Source organism: Mandrillus leucophaeus, unplaced genomic scaffold (genome assembly GCF_000951045.1).
Source record: "Mandrillus leucophaeus isolate KB7577 unplaced genomic scaffold, Mleu.le_1.0 Scaffold927, whole genome shotgun sequence".
Lineage (NCBI taxonomy): Eukaryota > Metazoa > Chordata > Mammalia > Primates > Cercopithecidae > Mandrillus > Mandrillus leucophaeus.
The window spans coordinates 677,432-693,862 of NW_012110108.1; positions in this window are offsets into that span (position 1 = coordinate 677,432).

Here is a 16,431-nt window from a genome sequence, read left to right on the forward strand (position 1 = left end):
AATGACGAGTTAATGGGTGCAGCACACCAACATGGCACATGTATACATATGTAACAAACCTGCACGTTGTGCACATGTACCCTACAACTTAAAGTATAATAAAAAATAAATAAATAAATAAATAAATAATGTTGTTTCTTTTCATGGCTGAGTAGTATTTCACGGTGTATATATACCACATTTTCTTTATCCATTTCATTATTGGGCACTTAGGTTGGTTCCACATCTTTGCAATTGTGACTTATGCTTCTATAAGCATACATATGCCAGTGTCTTTTTCATATAATGACTTCTTTTCCTTTGGGTAGATACCCAGTAGTGAGATTGCTGGATCAAACGGTAGGTCTAGTTTTAGCTCTTTAACGAATCTCCATACTGTTTTCAATTGAGGTTGTACTAATTTACATTCCCAGCAGCATCAATAAGCTTTCCCTTTTCCCCACATCCACACCAACATCTATTGCTTTTTGACTTTTTAATAACGGCCATTCTTGCAGGAATATGGTGGTATCTCATTGTAGTTTTAATTCTCATATCCCTAATGATTTGTGGTATTGAACTTTTTTAATATGTTTCTTGGCCATTTGTGTATCTTTAACAGAGAATTTTTTAGGAAGCCAAGTAAGATGTAACATAGAGATGATTAGGGACAGTTTGTAATGACTTGGGTTCTCTGGCCTGAAAATCATATTTACCCATTTCTTTAAATTCACCTTGAAGGTCAAAAACCAGGGCTTAAGCATTTTTTGATACATATCATTAGATAGTATAGCTAAAGCTATAGTGGAGTCACATGCTCTAAAGCTAAAGCAACCACTCATCTGAGAAACAGATATACTTGGAGGGGAAAAAAAAAGATTACATACTGGACAATATATGATATTAAAAAATTAAAGCAGAAACATCAAGAATTTTAAATAATTATAATTTCTTCAAAAAGATACAAAAGATACTGGTAAAATTAAGGACAAAACATTATAAAATAATGAGGTTTAAAAACATAAAAAGTGTCCAAATTCACAAAAGGTTGGAAAAGAGAAATAGAGAAAGAAAAAACATAATAAAAGAAATAAAGAATAAAACAAATGAGAATAATACCACAACAGGTAGAACGAAAGCAGACATAATGAGCTAGAAGATCAGGTCTAATAAAGTCTCCATTAAGACAAAAGAAAACAATAAAAAGATTAAATAGGGAGAGAGAGATAGATAGATAAATAGATAGATAGATGGATAGATAACAAAAGACAAGTGCAAATGCCAAAATAAATATAGACAATAGGAACCATGAGTGAAAAGAAAACGAAAAAAAGAGAAGGAAAAAAAAGAAGGAAATAATATATTTTCTACAATATAGAAAGATAGCAACTAGCAGATATCATAAATATCATACAGAATAGATAGAGAAAATATGCGCCTCTAAAATCAGACATTTAAATATGATGGTAAAATAGAAGATTATCAGACATTTAAATGTGATGGTAAAATAAAAGATCACCTCAGAAGGTTCACCACACAAAGAACAAATTACAAATAATTTTAAAAAGAAATACACAAATTAGAACAGAAATAACTACAGAAGCATGATGTAAATAATAGGAAAGATTTAAATAATAATATAAATTGTATCAAACACAAAGTATATTTTTGCCCTTTGTGTATAAATTGATGGGGTACAATCATAATTTTGTTACATGGATATGTTGCATAGAGGTAAAGTCAGGGCTTTTGGTGAATCCATCACCAAAATAATATCCATTGTATCCCTTAATTAATCCACCCTCCTCCTGACCCCCACACTTATGAGTTTCCTTTGTCATTATTCTGCAGTCTACATCCATGTATATACATTATTTAGCTTCCCCTTATAAGTGAGAGCATGCAATGTTTGTCTTTCTGTGTCTGATTTGTTTCACCTAAGATAATGACCTCTAGTTCCATCCACCTTGCTGCAAAGACATAATTTCATTCTGTTTCATGGCTGTGTCGTGTATAAAATTTCTTTATCCCATCATTCATTGATGGACACTTAGGTTGATTCCATATCTTTGCTGTTGTGAATAGTGCTGCAATAAGCATACAAGTACAGGTATCTTTTCATATAATGATTTCCTTTCCTTTAGGTAGCCACTCAGTAATGGGATTGCTGGACTGAATGGTAGTTCTATTTTTAGTTCTTTCAGAAATATCCCAACTGTTTTCTATCATGCTTGTACTAATTTATATTTCCACTCACAGTGTATGTATCCCCTTTTCTCCACAGCCTCACCAACATCTGTTATTTTTTGTCTTTTTAATAATAGGCATTCTAACTGGTGTGAGGTGACATTTCATTGGGCTTGAATTTTTGTATTTATCTGATTAGTGACAACGAGCATTTTTCATGAGTTTTTTGGCCATTTGTATGTCATCTCTTGAAAAATGTCTATTCATGCCCTTTGCCTACTTTTCAATAGGATTATTTACTCTGGTTGTTGCTGCATTGTTTGAGTTCCTTGTAAATTCTGGACATTAGTCCCCTGTCAGATGTATAGTTAGCAAATAATCTCTCCCATTCTGCAAGTTGCCTTTTCACTCTATTAATTTTTTTACTGTGCAGAAGCTTTTTAGGATATGAATGAGAAATTTACCAATGAGATATATTTGTTAAAAATCTGTAACTGAAAGATTTGTTGAAGAAATTACAAACTACATTTGAAAGCTTTAACAACAGATTGGACCAAGGAGGAGAAAACCTTTCAGAATTTTAAGACAGATCTTTAAAAATAATACAGTCAGACAAACAGAAAAAAAATTGAACAAGGCCTTCAAAATGCATAGAACTATTTAAAGCAACTGAATTTACGAATTATCAATATTCTTGAGGGGAAAGAAAACCAAATAGTTTAGAAAACCCATTTAAGGAAATAATATATTTTGTCTGTTCAAAAAGTGACACTCAAAGAAGAAAAATCTATTAGGATGGTGCTAAAGTAATTGCAGTTTTTGCCAGTAAAAGTAATTCATAACCAGAACTAAAATTTTAGAAAACATGCATTGTAGGGTTGCAAAGGAGGACCAAAGTAAGATAAAAGAAAGATAATATAGAATAAAAATTAGGGAGAGCAGAGCAAAATGGCAGATTAGACATCTCCATTCCTCCACAGAAACACCAATTTGAACAATTATTCATGCATAAAAAAAGCCTTCACAAGAGCTAAGGAAACCAGGTGAGACATTGCAGTACCTATTTAGAGCATAATAACAGGAAAAAAGACTTGAAGAGGATAAGAGGGACAATTTTATATTATCTGCCCATTCCTCCCCCAACACCAGGCAGCACACCACAGACAGAAATACAGCCTGCTTGGGATAAAAAGAGGAAAATAAGCCTTGGGCCATAACACCAGTTGCCACAGTAAAACTCAGTACCAAGCAAATCTCTACAGTTTCTGGATCAAGGCCAATACCCACAGATTAAGCCCCTAGACCTGCCTTGGTGTCAGATGGAAATCCAGGAATCCAAGGCACCTGAGTCATAGACTAGATCTCCAGTCCTCATAAATGCTAGCTGACTACAATAGTCTCAGGCTCTGGACAGCTCTTCATGGCAGGAAGGCCTCCACAGCCACTACCTTCAGGAATTCAGCAGTGCTACACCAGCCTCAGTGGCCACAGGATTCCAGCCCAGCGCCATACTAACCACAGAGGTCCTGGGCCTAGAGTTCCCCCTAGCACTGCAATGGCTGCAAAAGTCTCTGACATGGAGACCACACTAAATGCCCTGACCAGAATCTCTGCACTGGCTTAATGTTAAAGGGAGTTTCCAGACAAACCAGTTTGCAGTCATTGAAATAGATAACTACTTATTCAAATTACAGATATCAACACATGACTAGAAGGTTCAAGAACAATCAGGAAAACATGAAATCCCCAAATGGCCAAAGTAAAATGCCAATGACAAGCCCTAAAAAAATGGAGATATATGAAAGACCTGACAAGGAACTCAAAATAACTATTTTAAGGAAACTCAGTGAACTTGAATAAAATGTTGAATAAAAGGCAGAGAAATATTTTCCTCAAAGAAACAAGGAAAACAGGAAATGACCAGAACAAGAAATTTAATGGAAAGATTAAAGTAATTTAAAAATTAAACAGAAATCTGGAGCTTAAGATGTAATAGAATACAAATAGATTGTATAAACAGTGGAATTGATCAAGCAGGAAAAAAAAATCTGTGAACTTCAAGACAGTTTATATGTAAGTATAAAGTAAGAGGAGAATAAAAGAAAAAAAATAAGAAAATATTACAAGATTTATGGGAACACATCAAAACAGCAAGTGTTTTCAGTTATTAGAGTTAAAGGAAGCAAAAAGAAAGACAAAGAAGTAGAAAATTTGCATAGAGAAATAATAGCAAGAAAACATTTCCAAACCTGGAGAAAGACATAAATAACCAAGTACAGGACTGTCAAAGGAAAATGTAAATACCACCTATCAAAACTTATGGGTTACAGCAAAAGCAGTTCTAAAACTAAACATTAGAGCAATAAATGCCTACATCAAAAAAAGATAAACAACCTAACATTATACTTCAAGAAACTGGACAAACACAGACAAACTAAACCCAAAATTAGTAGAGGAAGAAAATAATAAAGATTAGAGGAAAAATAAATAAAATCAAGACTAGAAGAATGAGAAAAATATCAGTGAACAAAGAGTTTTTTTAAAAGATTAACAAAATCAACAAATCCTTAGCTAGAATAACTAAGAAAAAAGAGGAGACTCAAATAAATTAAATTAGAAATGAAAAAGGAAACACTCAATACCACAAAAATATAAATAATCATAAGAGACTATTTGCAACAAATATATATCAATAAATTAGATAACTTAGAAGAAATAAATTCCTTGAAACATACAACATACCAAGACTAATTTATAAATAAACAGAAAATCTGAACACATGAATAACGAGTAAAGCAATTGAATGAGTAACAGAAAGCCTCCCATTACAGAAAAACTCAGGACCTGATAGCTTCAGTGCTGATTTCTACCAAACATTTAAAGAATAATTAATACCTGCTCCTTCCAAGATGGTCGAATAGGATCAGCGTGGTCTACAGCTCCCAGTGAGACCGACGCAGAACACGGGTGATTTCTGCATTTCCAACTGAGGCACCTGGTTCATCTCATTGGGACTGGTTGGACAGTGGGCATAGCCCACAGAGGGCAAACCAAAGCAGGGCGGGATGTCACCTCACCTGGGAAGCACAAGGGGTCGGGGTATTTCCCTTTCCTAGCCAAGGTAAGCCATGAGTGACTGTACCTGGAGGAACAGTACACTCCTGCCCAAATACTGCACTTTTCTCATGGTCTTCACAACAAGTGGACCTGAAGATTCCCTCCCGTGCTTGGCTCGGCAGGACCCACACACAAAAAACATTGCTTGCTACAAGCACAGCAGTCTGAAATCCACTGGGATGCTGGAGCTTGGCAGAGGGAGGAGCATCCACCATTGCTGAGGCTTGAGTAGGCAGTTCTATGCTCACAGTGTAAACAAAGCTGCATGAAAGCTTGAACTGGGTGGAGCCAACTGCAGCTCAGCAAGGCCTCTCTAGATTTCATCTGTGGGGGCAGGACATATCTGAACAAAAGACAGCAGACAGCTTTTGCAGACTTAAATGTCCCAGCCTGACAACTTTGAAGAGCAGTGGTTCCCCCAGCATGGTGTTCGAACTCCAATAATGGACAGATTGCCTCCTCAAGTGGGTCCCTGACCACCATGTAGCCTGACTGGGAGACACCTCCCAGTAGGGGCTGACAGACACCTCATACAGGCAGGTGCCCCTCTGGGATGAAACTTCCAGAGGAAGGATCAGGTGGCAATATTTGCTGTTCTACAGCCTCCACTGGTAATACCCAGGCAAAGAGGGTCTGGAGTGGACCTCCAGCAAACTCCAACAGACCTGCAGCTGAGGGACCTGACTGTCAGAAGGAAACATAACAAACAGAAAGGAATAGCATCAACATCCACAAAAAAGACATTCACACCAAAACCCCATCTGTAGGTCACCAATATCAAAGATGAAAGGTAGATAAAACCACAAACATGGGGAGAAACCAGAGGAGAAAAGCTGAAAATTTCAAAAACCAGAATGTCTCTTCTCCTCCAAAGGAACACAACTCCTTGCCAGCAAGGAAACAAAACTAGATGGAGAAGGAATTTGACAAGTTGACAGAAGTAGGCTTCTGAAGGTCGGTAATAACAAACTTTTCTGAGCTAAAGGGTCATGTTCTAACCCATTTCAAAGAAGCTAAAAACCTTGAAAAAAGGTTGGACGAATGGCTAACTAGAATAACCAGGGTAGAGAAGAGCTTAAACCACCTGATGGAGCTGAAAACCACAGTACAGGAACTTCGTGAATCATACACAAGCTTCATTAGCAGATTTGATCAAGTGGAAGAAAAGATATCCGTGATTGAAGATCAAATTAATGAAATAAAGCTAGAGACAAGACTAGAGAAAAAAAGAGTGAAAAGAAATGAACAAAGCCTTCAAGAAATATGGGACTATGTGAAAAGACCAAATCTACCTTTGATTGGTATACCTGAAAGTGACAGGGAGAATGGAACCAAGTTAGAAAACACTCTTCAGGATATTATCCAGGAGAACTTCCCCAACCTAGCAAGACAAGCCAACATTCAATTTCAGGAAATGCAGAGAACACCACAAAGATACTCCTCAAGAAGAGCAACCCCACGACACATAATTGTCAGATTCACCAAGGTTGAAATGAAGGAAAAAATGTTAAGGGCAGCCAGAGAGAAACGTACGGTAACCCACAAAGGAGAACCCATCAGACTAACAGCGGATCTCTCAGCAAACCCTACAAGCCAGAAGAACATCCATACTCATGGATAACAAAAATCAATATCATAAAAATGGCCATACTGCCCAAGGTAATTTATAGACTCAATGCCATCCCCATCATGCTACCACTGACTTTCTTCCCAGGATTGAAAAAAATTGCCTTAAAGTTCATATGGAACCAAAAAAGAGCCTGCATAGCCAAGGCAATCCTAAGCAAAAAGAACAAAACTGAAGGTATCATGCTACCTGACTTCAAACTATACTGCCCAAAACAGCACAGTACTGGTACTAAAACAGATATATTGACCAATGGAACAGAACAGAGGCCTCAGAAATAGCACCACACAACTACAACCATCTGATCTTTGACAAACCTGACAAAAACAAGAAAAGGGGAAAGGATTCCCTATTTAACAAATGGTGCTGGGAAAACTGGCTAGCCATATGTAGAAAGCTGAAACTGGATCCCTTCCTTACACAATATACAAAAAATTAATTCAAGATGGATTGAAGTCTTAAATGTGGCTGGGCGCAGTGGCTCATGCCTGTAATCCCAGCACTTTGGGAGGCCAAGGAGGGCAGATCATGAGGTCAAGAGATTGAGACCATCCTAGCTAACACAGTGAAATCCCGTCTCTACTAAAAATACAAAAAATTAGCCAGGCATGCTGGCGGGCACTTGTAGTCCCAGCTACTCAGGAGGCTGAGGCAGGAGAATGGCATGACCCCGGGAGGCAGAGCTTGCAGTGAGCCAAGATTGCACCACTGCACTCCAGCATGGACAACAGAGTGAAAAAAAAAAAAAAGACTTAAATGTTAAACCTAAAACCATAAAAACTCTAGAAGAAAACCTAGGCAATACTATTCTGGACATAGGCATGGGCAAAGACTTCATGACTAAAACACCAAAAGCGATGGGAACAAAAGCCGAAATAGACAAACGAGATCTAATTAAACTAAAGAGTTTCTACATGGCAAAAGAAACTACCATCAGAGTGAACAGGTAGCCTACAGAATGGAAGAAAATTTTTGCAATCTACCCATCTGACAAAGGGCTAATATCCAGAACCTACAAGGAACTTAAACAAATTTACAAAAAAAAACAAACAACCCCATCAAAAGAGTGGGCAAAGGATATGAACAGACACTTCTCAAAAGAAGACATTTATGCAGCCAACAGACACATGAAAAAATGCTCATCATCACTGGTCATCAGAGAAATACAAATCAAAACCACAATGAGATACCATCTCACACCAGTTAGAATGGCAATCATTAAAATGTCAGGAAACAACAGATGCTGGAGACAATGTGCAGAAATAGGAATACTTTTACATTGTTGGTAGGAGTGCAAATTAGTTAAGCCATTGTGGAAGACAGTGTGGTGATTCCTCAAGCATCTAGAACTAGAAATACCATTTGACCAAGCAATCCCATTACTGGGTATATATACAAAGGATTATAAATCATGCTGCTATAGAGACCCATGCACATGTATGTTTATTGTGGCACTATTCACAATAGCAAAGACTTGGACCCAACCCAAATGTCCATCAATGATAGACTGGATGAAGAAAATGTGGCACATATACACCATGGAATACTATGCAGCCATAAAAAAAGGATGAGTTCATATCCTTTGCAGGGACATGGATGAAGGTGGAAACCATTATTCTCAGCAAACTATTACAAGGACAGTAAACCAAACACCACATATTCTCACTCATAGGTGGGAATTGAACAATGTGAACACTTGGACACAGGACAGGGAACATCACACACTGGGGCCTGTCAAGGAGTTGGGGGCTGGAGGAGGGTTAGCATTAGGAGAAATACCTAATATAAATGATGAGTTGATGGGTGCAGCAAACCAATATGGCACATGTATACCTATGTAACAAACCTGCACATTGTGCACATGTACCCTAGAACTTAAAGTATAATAAAAAAAATTTAAAAAAGAAAATGTGGCACATATACACCATGGAATACTATGCAGCCATAAAAAAGGATGAGTTCGTGTCCTTTGCAGGGACACGGATGAAGCTGGAAACCATCATTCTCAGCAAAATATCACAAGGACACAAAACCAAACACCACATGCTCTCATAAGTGGGAGTTTAAAAATGAGAACACATGCACACAGGGAGGGGAACATCATACACTGGGGCCTGTTGAGGGGTGGGGTGTGGGGGAGGGATAGCATTAGGAGAAATACCTAATGTAAATGATGAGTTGATGGGTGCAGGAAACCAACATGCCACATTTATACCTATGTAACAAATCTGCATGTTGTGCACATGTACCCTAGAACTTAAAGTATAATAATAAAAATAAATAAATAAGTATAATTAATACCATTCTTTCTCAAGCCCTTCCAAAAAAATTTTAAAAAGGAAATTCTTCCAAACTTATTTTAGGATGTCACCATTACCTTGATACCAAAACACAATAAGAACACAAAAAAAGAAAATTACATGAAAGTATCCTTGATGAACATAGATGAAAAAAATCCTCAACAAAATACTAGCAAAACAAATCCAACCAGCATATTAAAAAGGTCATTCATGATTACCAAGTGTGATTCACCCCAGGGATGCAATCATGGTTCAACATGTGCAAACCAATAAATCTGATACACTACATTAAGAGAATGAAGTATAAAAACCACACGATCACCTCAATAGATGCAGAAAAAGCATTTGATAAAATTCAACATCACTTCGTGATGAAAGCCCTAAACAAATTCAGTATAGAAGGAACATACCTCGACACAATAAAGGTCATATATGACAGACCCACAGCTATTATAAGTAGAAAAATGTTGAGAGCTTTTCATTTTTCCCCACTGAGCATAACATTAGCTGTGGGCTTGTCGTATATAGCCTTTACTTTGTTGAGGTGCTTTTCTCCTATACCTAATTTGTTAAGAGGTTTTTATCATGAAGGAATATTGAAAAAAAACTCTTAAAATGTATATAAAACTACAAAAGACTGCAAACAGCCAAACCAATCTTGAACTAAAAGAACAAAGAAGGAAGTATCACACCACCCCACCCACCTTCAAAATATACTACAAAGCTATGATAACCAAAAACAGCATGATACAGGCATGAAAACATATATGTAAACCCATGGAACAGAATATAAAGCCCAGAAATAAACCTATGCATTTACAGCCAACTTATTGTCAACAAAGGTGCCAAGAACACACAATGAAGAAAGAACAGTCTTTTTAATAAATAGTGTTGGAAAAACTGGATACTGGCATACAGAAGAATGAAAATACACCCTTATCTAATAGCATATACAAAATCAATTCATAATAAAGACGTAAATGTAAGACCAAAACTATGAAACTACTAGAAGAAAACAAAGAGGGAAAGCTCCATAACACTGGTCTGGGCGGTGATTTTTTGGATATGACAATGAAAGCATAGAAAACAAAAGCAAAAATACACAAATGGAATTACATCAAACTAGAAACCTTCTGCACAGCTAAGGAAACAACAGAGTGAAGAGACAACCTACAAAATAGGATAAAATATTTGCAAATTAAACATATGATAAGAGGTTAACATGTAAAATACATAAGTAACTCAAACAACTGAATAGCAAGAAAACAAATAATCTGATTTTAAAATAGGCAAAAGTCTTCAACAGACATTTCTTTTTAAAAAAAAAAAACATACAAACGGCCAATAAACATATGAAAAAATGTTCAACATCACTAATCATCAAGCAAATACAAATTAAAATCACATTATCACCTCACTTCTGCTAGAACGGCTATTATCAAAAAGATAGATAAAGGTAAGGTGCAGGGGCTCACACCTGTAATCCCAGCACTTTGGGAGACCAAAGCAGGCAGATAACGAGGTCAGGAGTTCGAGACCAGCCTGGCCAACATAATGAAACCCTGTCTCTACTAAAAACACAAAAAATTAGCTGGGCATGGTAATGGGTGGCTGTAATCCCAGCTACTCAGGAGGTTGAGGCAGGAGAATCACTTGAACCTGGGAGGCAGAGGTTGCAGGGAGCCAAGATTGTACCATTGCACTCCATCTTGGGCAACAGTGCAAGACTACATCTCAAACAAACAAACAAAAAGGATAGATAAATAAAAATTGTTGGCAAGGATGTGGATAAAAGGAATCCTTTGGACTGGGCACAGTGGCTCATGCCTGTAGTCCCAGTACTGGGAGACTGAGGTGGGAGAGTCACCTGAGGTCAGGAGTTTGAGACCAGCCTAGCCAACATGCTGAAATCCCATCTCTACTAAAAATACAAAGATTAGCTGGACGTGGTAGCCATGCACCTGTAATCCCAGCTACTCAGGAGTCTGAGGGAGGAGAATTGCTTGAACCCAGGAAGTGGAAATTGCAGTGAGCTGAGATCACACCACTGCACTCCAGCATGGGTGACAGAGTGAGACTATCAAAAAAAAAAAAAAAAAGGAATCCTTTGCACATTGTTGGTAGGAATGTAAATTAGTACAGCTATTATGGAAAACAGTATGAAGGCACTTCAAAAAACTGAAAATGCAACTACCATATAATCCAGAAAACCCGCTACTAGGTATATATTCAAAGGAAAGGAAATTAATATGTTAAAGAGATATCTCCAGTCCCTTGTGTATTGCAGTACTATTTACAATAGCCAAGAGATGGAATCAACCTAAGCATTCATCAACAGATTAATGGATGGAATGCAGTGGCCCAGTCTTGACTCAGTGTAACCTCTGCCTCCTGGGTTGAAGTAATTCTCCTGTCTCAGCCACCCAAGTAGCTGGGATTATACAACTGGCTAACTTTTTTCTCTGTGTGTGTGTGTGTGTGTGTGTGTGTGTGTGTATTTTCAGTAGAGATGGAGTTTTGCTATGTTGGCCAGGCTGGTCTTGAACTCCTCGCCTCAAATGATCTACCCATCTTGGCCTCCCAAAGTGCTGGGATTACAGATGTCCAGCTGAGATGTGGCCTGGCTGCTTCTAATAATCTGTGCTCATATATGTGAGCAAATAAATGATGTGAAATTGGAACTTATATCTAAAGAGGAAGCAGAGAGTAAAGATTAGAAAAAATTGCAGCCTGGTTATGTGGTAGAAAAAGAAAGCCCATTCTCAGGGGAGGAATTCAAGTGGGGCTACAAAAATTTGCAAATCTAAAAGGAATGCAAGTGCTTATAGTCAAGACAACAGGGACAAGGCCTCATAGGTATTTCAGAGACCTTTGAGGCACGCACTGCCCTGCACATCCTTGGGACACTGCTACCTGCATCCCAACCACTGCAGCTCCAGCCATGGCTCAAAGGGGCCCAGGTACTCAGGCTGTTGCTTCAGAGGGTGCAAGACATAAGCCTTGGTGGCTTCCACATGGTGTTAAGCCCACAGGTCACAGAACACAAAAGTTGAGGCTTGGAAAGCTCCATCTAGATTTCAGAGGATATATGGAAAAGCCTGGATGTCCCAGCAGAAGCCTGCTGCAAGGGTATAGCCCTCATGGAGAACCTCTACTAAGGCAGTGGAGGGAAAACATGGGATTGTAGCCCCCACACAGAGTTCCCAGTGGGGCACTGCATCTGTGAGAAGGCTGCCACCATCCTCCAGATCCCGGAATGGTAGAGCCACCAACAACTTGCACCATGCACCTGAAAAACCCACAAGCACCCAACACCAGCCCATGAAAGCAGACACAGAGGTTGACCCCTACAAAGCCACAGGGGTGGAACTGTCCAAGGCCTTGGCAGCACACCCCTTGCATCAGTGTTTCCAGGATGTGTGACATGGAGTCAAAGGAAATTATTTTGGAGCTTTAAAATTTAATGACTGCCTTTCTGGGTTTCAGACTTTCATTGGAGCATGTAGCCCCTTTCTTTTGGCTGATTTCTCCCTTTTAGAATAGAAGTATTTACCCAATGCCCATATATCAGTTCATCTTGGAAGTGACTAACTTATTTTTTATTTTATAGGCTTATAAGTGGAAGAGACTAGCCTTGTCTCAGATGAGGTTTTGGCCTGTGGACTTTAGAGTTAATGCTGAAATGAGTTAAAACTTTGGGGGACTGTTGGGAAAGCATGATTACATTTCAAAATGTGAGAATACATGAGATTTGGGCAGGGCCAGAGGAAGAATAATATGGTTTGGATATGTGCACCCACTTGAATCTCATGTTGAAATGTAATCTCCAATACTGGAGCAGGGCCCTTGTGGGAGATGATTGGATTATGCAGGTGGTTTCTCATGGTTTTACAATATTCCCCCTCAGTGCTGTCATCACAATAATGAGTTCTTGCAAACGTGATTATTTTAAAGTGTGTATCACCTCCCACTCCTCTCTCTCTTGCTCCTGTTCTGGTTATGTAAGACATGCCTGCTTCTTCTTCACCTTCCATCATGATTGTAAGTTCCCTGAGATCTCTCCAGAAGCAGAAGCCAGTGTGCTTCTGGTAGAGCCTATAGACCTGTAAACCAAGTAATCCTCTTTTCTTTATAAATTACCCAGTCTCAGGTATTTCTTTGTAGCAGTGTGAGAACACACTAATGCAGGAATATAAATTATTCTGCCATAAAGACACATGAATGTGTATGTTTGTATTAGTCCATTTTCATGGTGCTGACTGGGCAATTTACAAAAGAAACAGGTTTAATGAACTCACAGTTAATTAAATTTGTGATTTAATATAATAAATTTAATAAATTTGTGAGGGGAGGCCTCACAATCATGGCAGAAGGTGAAAGTATGTCTCAAATAGCCACAGAAAAGAGAAGAGAATGAGAGCCAAGTGAAAGGGGTTTCCCCTTATAAAATCATTGGATCTTATGAGACTCATTCACTACAGGAATAGTTTGGGAGAAACTGCTCCCATGATTCAATTATCTCCCACTGGGTTTCTCCCACAAAATGAGAGAATTATGAGAGCAACAATTCAAGATGAGATTTTGGTGGGGACACACCCAAACCACATCATTCTGTCCCTGGCCCCTCCCAAATCTCATGTCCTCACATTTCAAAACCAATCATGCCTTCCCAACAGTCCCCTAAAGTCTCATTTCAGCATTAACTCAAAAGTTCAACAATCCAAAGTCTCATCCAAGATAAGGCAAGTCCCTTCTGCCTATAAGCTGGTAAAATCAAAAGTAAGTTAGTTGCTTCCTAGATACAATGAGGATACAGGCACTGGTGAAAAACACTCATTCCAAATGGGAAAAATTGGCCAAAACAATGGAGCTACAGGCACCATGTAAGTTTGAAATCCAGAGGGGCAGTCAAATCTTAAATCTCCAAAATGATCTCCTTTGACTCCATGTCTCACAGCAAGGTCATGCTGATGCAAAAGGTGGGTTCCCATGGTCTTGGGAAGCTCTGCCCCTGTGGCTTTGCAGGGTACAGCCTCCTTCCCAGCTGCTTTTGCAGTCTGGCATTGAATGTCTGTGATTTTTCTAGGTGAACAGTGCAAGCTGTTGGTGGATCTGCCATTCTGGGGTCTGGAGGACTGTGGCCCTCTTTTCATACCTCCAGTAGGCAGTGCCCTAGTAGGGACTCTTGAGTGGGGGCTCCAGCCCACATTTCCCTTCTGCATTGCCCTACCAGAGGTTCTCCATGAGGGCCCCACTCCCACAGCAAACTTCTGCATGGGCATTCAGGCATTTCCATACATCCTCTGAAATCTAAGTAGAGGTTCCCAAACCCCAATTCTTGACTTCTGTGCTCCCACAGGCTCAACATCAAGTGGAAGCTGCCAAGGCTTGGGGCTTGCACCTTCTGAAGCCATGGCCTGAGCTTTACATTGGCCCCTTTCAGCCACAGCTGGAGCAGCGAAGATGCAGGGCACCAAGTCCCTAGGCTGCACACAGCACAGGTACCCTGGGCCTGGCCCACGAAACCATTTTTTCCTCCTAGGCCTCCTGGCCTGTGATAGGAGGGGCTGCCATGAAGACCTCTGACATGCCCTGGAGACATTTTCCCCATAGTCTTGGGGATTAACATTTGGCTCTTTGTTACTTTTGCAAATTTCTGCAGCCAGCTTGAATTTTTGCTCAGAAAATGGGATTTTCCTTTCTATCACATCATCAGGCTGCAAATTTTCCAAACTTTTATGCTCTACTCTCTTATAAAACTGAATGCCTTTAACAGCACCCAAGTCACCTCTTGAATGCTTTACTGCTTAGAAATTTCTTCAGCCAGATACCCTAAATCATCTATCTCAAGTTCAAAGTTCCACAAATCTCTAGGGCAGGGGGATAATGCTGCCAGTCTCTTTGCTAAAACATAACAAGAGTTACCTTTGCTCCAGTTCCCAACGAGTTCTTCATTTCCATCTGAGAGCACCTCAGCCTGGACTTTATTGCCCATATTGCTATCAGCATTTTGGGCAAAGCCATTCAACAAATCTCTAGGAAGTTCCAAACTTACCCACATTTTCCTGTCTTCTGAGCCCTTCAAACTGTTCCAACCTCCGCCTATTACCCAGTTCCAAAGTCGCTTCCACATTTTTGGGTATCTTTTCAGCAGCACCCCACTCCTGATACCAATTTACTGTATTAGTCCATTTTCACACTGCTGATAAAGACATACCCAAGACTTGGCAACTTACAAAAGAAAGAGGTTTAGTGGACTCACAGTTCCACATGGCTGTGGAGGCATCACAATCATAGCAGAAGGGCTTTTCCCTTCTGCACGTCTCACATGGTGGCAGACAAGAGAAGAGAATGATAGCCAAGTAAAACGAGTTTTCCCTTATAAAACTATCAGATCTCATGAGACTTATTTACTACCATGAGAACAGTATGGGGTAAACCACCCCCTGATTCAATTATTTCCCATTGGGTTCCTCCCACAAAATGAGGGAACTATGGGAGCTACAATTCAAGATGAGATTTGGTAGAGACATAGCAAAACCATATCTATGTTCACTGCAGAACTAGTCACAATAGCAAAGACATAGAATCAACCTAAAAGTCCATCAACAGGAGACTGGATAAAGAAAATGTGGTACCTATTCACCACTGAATACTATGCAGCCATAAAAAAAGAGCAAGATCATGTCCTCTGCAGGAACATGAATAGAGCTGGAAGCCATTATACTTAACAAATTAATGTAGGAACAGAAAACCAAATACTGCATGTTCTCACTTATAAGTGTGAGCTAAATGAGAACAAATGGACACAAAGAGGAAAACAACAGACACTGGGGCCTATTTGAGGGAGGAGAGTAAGAGGAAGAAGATCAGAAAAAAAATAACTATTGGGTACTATGCTTAGTAGCTGGGTGACAAAATAATATGTACACCAAACCTTCATGACACAAGTCTGCCTATACAACAAACTTGCACATGTACCCCTGAACCTAATATAAAAGTTAAAAAAAGAAAGTGTGGCTTTTTAGGACCTCCAAATGGTTCCACCCAACCTGTTTGTCCATAGCCAAGTCCAGCTATGACCACCCACCTGAGAAAGAAAAATATAATGACTCCATACTCTTCTTCTCTGTGGCTAATGCTCTCTAGATGCCTCCCCCACCACCACCAATACATCTCCTAACTAGTCTCCCTGGACCCTCTTCTCTCAACTGTCTATTT